The sequence below is a fragment of the Staurois parvus genome, unplaced genomic scaffold (assembly GCF_062004578.1).
Source record: "Staurois parvus isolate SC_StPar_1 unplaced genomic scaffold, SC_StPar_1.0 ptg000162l, whole genome shotgun sequence".
NCBI lineage: Eukaryota > Metazoa > Chordata > Amphibia > Anura > Ranidae > Staurois > Staurois parvus.
In genome coordinates, this window is record NW_028317958.1 from 6,994,841 (window position 1) to 7,002,564 (window position 7,724).

A 7,724-nucleotide genomic window follows, 5' to 3' on the forward strand; every position below is an offset into this window, starting at 1 on the left:
AGTCTGACGTATTTCATAAGAGGCATGGCGAGTTTGAAGTTGTATTTTTTTTGTCATAATTTTTAGGAAAATGAAAAAATTTAATAAATTATTTTCACTATTTTTTTTTTTACATACTGTCACCAGTGCAGTACAGCATCATCATATAACTGGCATGGCGGTGATCAGGGAAACTGACTGGTGACAGTGTGAAAAAAAAATATATTTTTTTTTTATTTATTTATTTATTATTATTTTAAATTTTTTATTACATTTACTTTCTTTTTTTTAAGATTTTTTTTTCATATTTCACTATGTCCAAAGTAGTACAATGTTACCATAGTAACATTGTACTACTTTGGGGAAGTGATCAGTATTTGTTTTTTGTTTTTTTTACACAATTTGCTTATAGCAAAGAATTACTTTGCTATAAGCAAGCATTTACCTGAATGACATCGATTCATTCAGGTTTTTTTTTTTTTTTTGTGCTTAGCTGTGATTTGGCCACAGCTAATCACATGACATGTGCATGTAATTAGCTGTGACCATTCACAGCTAGACACTAGTATACAATGGATGGCATGAATGAAGCCATCCATTGTATACAACTGTCATGTGACCTGCTGTGATTGGTCACAGCAGGTCACATGGTACTTGCAACAGGGCCGGTACTCAGATCTGTCATCGGCCGTGTCCGAGATACACGACCGGTGACAGATCGCACCGCTGCGCGGCTCTGCAATCGCGCAAACTGCGCATGTGCGGGAGGACGCCATATGGCGGCCTCCCGGAAAGCTAGTACATTTTTCCGGATGCCATTCGGCCATAGACCGGGTGTCAAATGGTTAAAGTGAACCTGTATTTTGACAATGCAGATAATTATTATTATTAATATTACACAGGATTTATATAGCGCCAACAGTTTGCTCAGCACTTTACAATATAACGGGAGACAATACAGCAACAATACAGTTCAATACAAGAGGGATAGGAGGGCCCTGCTCCTTGGAGCTTACAATCTAGGAGAATACAAGTAAAGTTCATCAACTTCAAAACTTTGGGCCACTGACTTGGAACAAGCATGAACATCAGGAATACTGACTTCAGCAACTTAGCATGTTACATGCATGTGGTGGGTTAGTAACTAAACGTATTAAAAACAGTATCGACCAAGTAACCAGCATTTCAGGAGAAGGTCGATAATGGCAGCTACCATTTTCATATTTTTCAACTCTTTCAGACGACAGACACCTTTTAGTACAAAAATTGTAGCCATAGGACACAAAACTTGCCATGGCCTCAGTTAAGCAAACAGCAAAGAATTAATACACAAAAACTGGTTAAACTCACAATGCTGTTTTCACCACTATCTTTCCTGACTTTTCAAAATGACAAATACAATCATTTGAACAATAATTTGATATAGAACGATGGCAGATCTAAATTGATTATTGAAATGATGAACCCAACCAGGGTTCTGTTGATCACTGGGGTGGCTCCAGAGGTTCCTTGGGGTTTCTTGAGTTGTTGTTAATTGGCTTCTCACTTGATGGTTCCTACATAGTCCCTGGTCCAGGGCTACTTGGCAGAGCCAGAAACACGACACCAAACATTTGCTTAGCTGTGTGTAAATGTTGCATTCCTCCCACTGACCACTAATGAATTGACAATTTTCCCACAGCACCAGCCCTAGCACGTAGCTTGTTAGGGAGAGAACTCAAAGAGGGGAGGAGTCAGAAGCGCCAGTGGGGGACCCAAGAAGAGGAGGATCAGTGCTTCTCTGTGAAAAAACATTGCAGAGAGCAGGTAAGCATGACATACGTATTTAAAATAAAAAAACAAAACAAAAACTGAGCCTTTATTATCACTTTAAAGTGATACTAAAGGCTTAAATTAAAGAAAAAAAATTACAAACATGTTATACTTACCTGCTCTGTGCAGTGGTTGCGCACAGAGCAGCCCGGATGGTCCTCTTCTGGGGTCACCGCTGGTGCTCCTGGCCCCTCCCTCCTGTCTGGTGCCCCCACAGAAAGCAGCTTGGTATGGAGGCACCAGAGCAGGCGCGTTCCCAAGATGCTGCTCTGTGTGTCCATTTATACAGAGCCGTGGCGCAGCTCCCCCCCTCTCTTCTTATTGGCTCACTGGCTGTGATTGACAGCAGCAGGAGCCAGTGGCTCACACTGCTTTCTCAGCCAATGAGGAGGGGGAGTGGCTGGATGGAGAGGAGGCTTAGGCGAGTAATAGAGGGGGCTGGGGGAGCTGCGGCACAGAAAAGGTTTTTTACCTTCATGCATAGAATGTATGAAGGTAAAAAAACATGAGCCTTTACAACCTCTTTAACTATTTCCCGTCTGGCCCATGTATATAAACGGGTGGACGGGAGCAGGAGCAGGGAGCAGTGGACAGGTGGAGCGGGTGGCCATTTATAAACGTCCTCCCCAGTTCCCTGTCTGTGCGCGCTCCCTAGGAGCGCGCAGCACCACAGTCTGGTGCCCGCTGTGTCCACAGGACACAGCGGAACACCGATCGCTATACGGGACCTCTGTGTGAGGTCCCCATTATGTGATCACTGATTGGCCAATCAGTGAACACATGACTTGTAGTAAGCAATATGTCACTTCTGACATCATTGCTTACTACTTGTGAAATGTGTGAATGATCACAGAGGTCACATGGTACAAGGCTATTCACAACAACCTTGTACCATGGGACAAGCTGTGACTAATCACAGCTTGCACAGTATTTCTCAATGGCTGCTAGAATGCAGCCAGAGAGGAGAGATGATTGTTTTTACAGCCTTTATGGGTGTAAAAGCAATCAGTGAAAAAAAAAAAAAATCTTCATCACCCCCCACAAGTAGTACAGTGTCACTATGGTGACACTGTATTGCTAGGGTGACAGTATGTAAAAAAAAAAAACATAAATAATAATATAAAAAAATAAAATAAAAATGTAAAAAAAAAAGTTTAAAAATTATAATTTTTGGTTATAAACTAATTTGGGTTATTTTTTTTTTACTAAAAAGATAGATGAATACATTTTGGCCAAGATTTATGAAGAAAGATTATTTGCAAAATGTTATAAGAAAAACACTTTTTCATTTATACGGCAAAAAAATAAAAATCCCAGTGGTGAATTAATACCACAAAAATAAAGTTTTATCTGTCTCAAAAAAATGCTAAAAAAATTCATATGGGTACAGTGTTGCATGACCTCACAATTATCATTCAAAGTGTAATAGCATTGAAAGCTGAAAATTGGCCTGGACAGGAAGGGGGTGAAAGTGTCCGAACTTGAAGTGGTTATAACCACTTGCCGTCCGCCTGCTGTTTATAAATGGCAGGGCGATGGCACACCAGGGCGGGTTGCCGTTCATAAACGGCACCCGCCATTTCTAGCTGTGTGCGCTCCCTGGGAGCGTGCAGCACCGCGATCTGGTGCCCGCTGTGTCCTCCGGACACAGTGAAACACCGATTGTCGGACGGGACCGCTATACGAGGTCCCGATCATGTGATCACTGATAGGCCAATCAGTGATCACATGCAAAGTAGTAAGCAAGATGTCACTTGTGACATCATTGCTTACTACATGTGAAATCTGTGAATGATCACAGAGGTCACATGGTACTATTCACAACAGCCTTGTACCATGTGACAAGCTGTGACCAATCACAGCTCACTCAGTAGTTCTCAATGGCTGCAAGAATGCAGACAGAGAGAAAGAGAAATTATTGCTTTTACATCCTATATGGGTGTAAAAGCAATCACTGCAAAAAAAAAAAATCTTCATCACCCCCCACAAGTAGTACAGTGTCACCATGGTGACACTGTACTGCTAGGGTGACAGTATGTAAAAAAAAAAAAAAACATAAATAATAATATAAAAAAATAAAATAAAAATGTAAAAAAAAAAGTTAAAAAAATTATAATTTTTGGTTATAAACTAATTTGGCTTATTTTTTTTTACTTAAAAGATAACGGAATACATTTCGGCCAAGATTTATAATGAAAGATTATTTATTTGCAAAATGTTATAAGAAAAACACTTTTTTTTTAAATTTTTGGACTTTTTCATTTACATAGCAAAAAAAATAAAAATCCCAGCGGTTAATAAATACCACCAAAATAAAGCTTTATCTGTCTCAAAGAAATGGTAAAAAAATTCATATGGGTACAGTGTTGCATGAACGCGCAATTGTCATTCAAAGTGTGATAGCTCTGAAAGCTGAAAATTGGCCTGGACAGGAAGGGGGTAAAAGTGTCCGGACAGGAAGTGGTTAAAGGATAAGTTGAAAAGTAATAAATGCTCATCTTTTTGCAGATCAAAAATTGTACATTTATTATTTATACTTACTAGGAGCCTAGAAAGCATTGCACTCGCAATCAGCAGATCACATGTGCCATGTGGGACTCCTGCAGACCTGTCTGTATTTCCATGTGCTCTGACCTCATGTGAGCAGGTAGATATACACAGGAAGGAAGAGAGAATGAACTACCACAGCGCCATGGAAGTTCATTGAGAACTAGAAAAAAACAGCCGCAAAGGCTGTCGGTAGTTGTAGTTTTACTGTAGAATTCCATGAATGAATGACATGGCCAGGTGGGCGGAGCCCCGCACGGCCACATCTTTTTTGAATTGTGACAGCAGACATGGGGAGAAGATCCCCAGTCTTCTATCACAGCGGGGTCAGCTGCAGCGCTAACATGTTACATGTTACACCCTGAATACGAGTGTAACATGTAACATGTTAGAAAAGGTGTACTTATCCTTTAACGAGATATTGTCAGGCTTTTGAACTCTTTTTGCACTTTTAGACAAAGCCAAGATTAAAGAGGAATTTCACACTACGTGGGTAAAATAAAATTCACCGACAATTGTCCCTGTATGATTAAAAAAAAAATCACTTGGGGCTCATTCACACTAGTGGTTGGGGGGCAGTAAAACTCCACAGTTGAGCCGTGCTTCTAGTAACCCCATTCGCTACCTGCTTTACTTGCAGAGGCAACAGCTGAGGGTATACACATGCCACTGCTACCATAGGAAATATACCCCCTAAATCTTTTGGCAGGCATAGCAGTCACTAAATGCAACCCATTCAAGTGAATGGAGCCACTCTGCAAGTGCCCCACAACTGCGTGCAATGCATGTAGGTGCAGAGCGCCAGTGCAGGGTTCAAGGGGTTAAAGTAGGCAGTGTGGAAGTATACAGTGCCTTGTCACCATCTGTCAAATTCTCTCTAAAGAGCGATCCAATTACAAATCATTTTTCAGAGATGAACGCTAGTGTGAATGAGGCCTTACTAAGTCCATAAAATTCAGTGCTGCCTTCCTTGAGCTGCTCTGCTACCTTTCCACCATTCTGATGCTCCTGGTTGGCAAGATGGCTGTTTCTTTCTGCACATGCATGTCGCAAGATGCACAGATATGCCACAGGCAGTGGTGTATTTAGGATTTGTGCTGCCCTAGGCAACACACAAATCGGCAACCCCCCCCCCCCTGCAGAGAGAGCCTAACATTGACCAACAACACCCCTGCCCCCCACCGGAGAGCCTTCCACTATCACTGCCCCCCATACACCAGCCATCATCCGCCATGGTGAGACAGAGAAAGACACTCGCCTTCACAGCTCTGCACATCCCCAGGAACAAGAGCCGGGCTGTGCATACACTGTCATGAAACCTGGAGCCTCTCTTCGAACCCACCAGGTTGCCATGCTGCATGTGTCCCTTTTTCCATACCTTCTTCTGCTGTCCCCCCCCCCCCCCCGAAAAATGCCGCCCTAGGCAAATGCCTTGTTTGCCTTGTGGTAAATACACCCCTGGCCACAGGTCTCTGTCTGCCAGATATTTGGGACCTGCGGTGGGGGGAATACTCATCTTTGCCTACACAGGACAGGGGAGGAAGAAGAGGAGAAGAAATTCATTCAGAGGGTGAAGGTCCATTGTATTACTCATGTGTGCCAAGCCTAAAGCAGGTCCCCAGTGTGATAAAAACTGGTAGTAAATTTTTATAATATTAGACGCTTTTGCATAATTACTTTGTGGGGAAATTACAGAAGCGCCAGCACTAAAGCTTAAATACCAATTCCAGGCAGGTGAAGGTGTGGTTGTAGGATGGAGCAATGATGACAGAAAAGAGCAATGCTAGACCTGGGAACCCATCAGAATTGGCATGAGATCTCCGGCTATTCAAAAAGATTACTAGGCCACGCCTCCAATGCACCACATCCATTGTTCATTAAAAAAAGAAAACAAACCTGAGCAACAGCTACACACACAGCATTCTTTTCAGTCTGTGTTGTGAAAACAGCACAGGATTAGCAGAGAAGCAGCTGCAATGTGATTATTGGTGGAGAATTCAAATCTAGTCCTTGTGTGGTGTTGAAATGGTAAATTCAGATGGAATTATGGAGGACAATAGAAGCACAATGGATTAAGTTATGGGTTAATATGTCTTCAGCTATAATGGAGGCTCTGCCTTCTGGGAAAAAAAAATCAATTTCTTGTAATCTGATCAAGTTGTAGTGGCCGAAAAAATTATCACCATATACTTGTTAATGCATTTATTTATAGAGAGACATTCAATACGACCCTTTTCCCAATGTGAGAAATCCGCTTGAGCTTCTTTCTACCTTCCTGATTAAAGTCAGCGGACATTTAAAAAAATGCAGCTTTGTAATAATAAAAAAAATGGTGTACTTTATTCCTGCTTGATCCAGGACTGACAGCCCTACAGGTCATCATTAGTGTACAGCAGGGGTCTCCAAACCTTTCAAACAAAAGGCCGACTTTAACCACTAGCCCACAGGGCACTTATACCCCCTTCCTGCCCAGGCCAATTTTCAGCTTTCAGTGCTGTCACACTTTGAATGACGATTGCGCGGTCATGCAACACTGTACCCATATGAAATTTTTATAATTTTTTTGAGACAGATAGAGATTTCTTTTGGTGGCATTTAATCATCTCTGGGATTTTTATTTTCTCTTAAACAAACCAAAAACCACTGAAAATTTTGAAAAAAAAACTTTTTTTCTTAGTTTTTGTTATACAATTTTGGAAATAAGTGATTTTTCTCCTTCACTGATGTGCGTTAATGAGGCTGCAGTGATGGGCACTGATAGGCTGCACTGATGGACACATAGGTGGCACTGATGGGCACTGATGAGGAGGCACTGGTAGGTTGCACTGATGGGCACTGAAAGGCAGCACTGATACATGACACTGATATATGGCACTGATAGGCAGCACTGATAGGCGGCACTGATAGGCGGCACTGACAGGCGGCACTGACTGGCACTGATAGGCGGCACTGACTAGCACTGATAGGCGGCACTGATGCGCACTGATAGGCAACACTGACTGGCACTGATAGGTGACACTGATTGGCAGCACTGATAGGTGGCACTGACTGGCACTGATGGGTAACATTGAAAGGCAGCTCAGATGGGCACTGATATTTGGCATTGATGTGCACTGGTATGCACTGATATGTGGCATTGATGTAGCACTGATGGGCACTGGCACGTGGCACTGATGAGCACTGACTGCTGGCACTGATGGACACTGACAGATGGCACTTCAGGGGCCACACTGATCATCAGGGCACACTGATCATCAGTGCCCTGATGATCAGTCTACATATCCCCTCCGCGAAAAGCTGATTACTGGCTCTCCTCTCCTCTCAAGCTGTCAGCGTGATAGCTCGAGAGGAGAGAAATGCCGATAACCGACATTTCCGTGTTTACA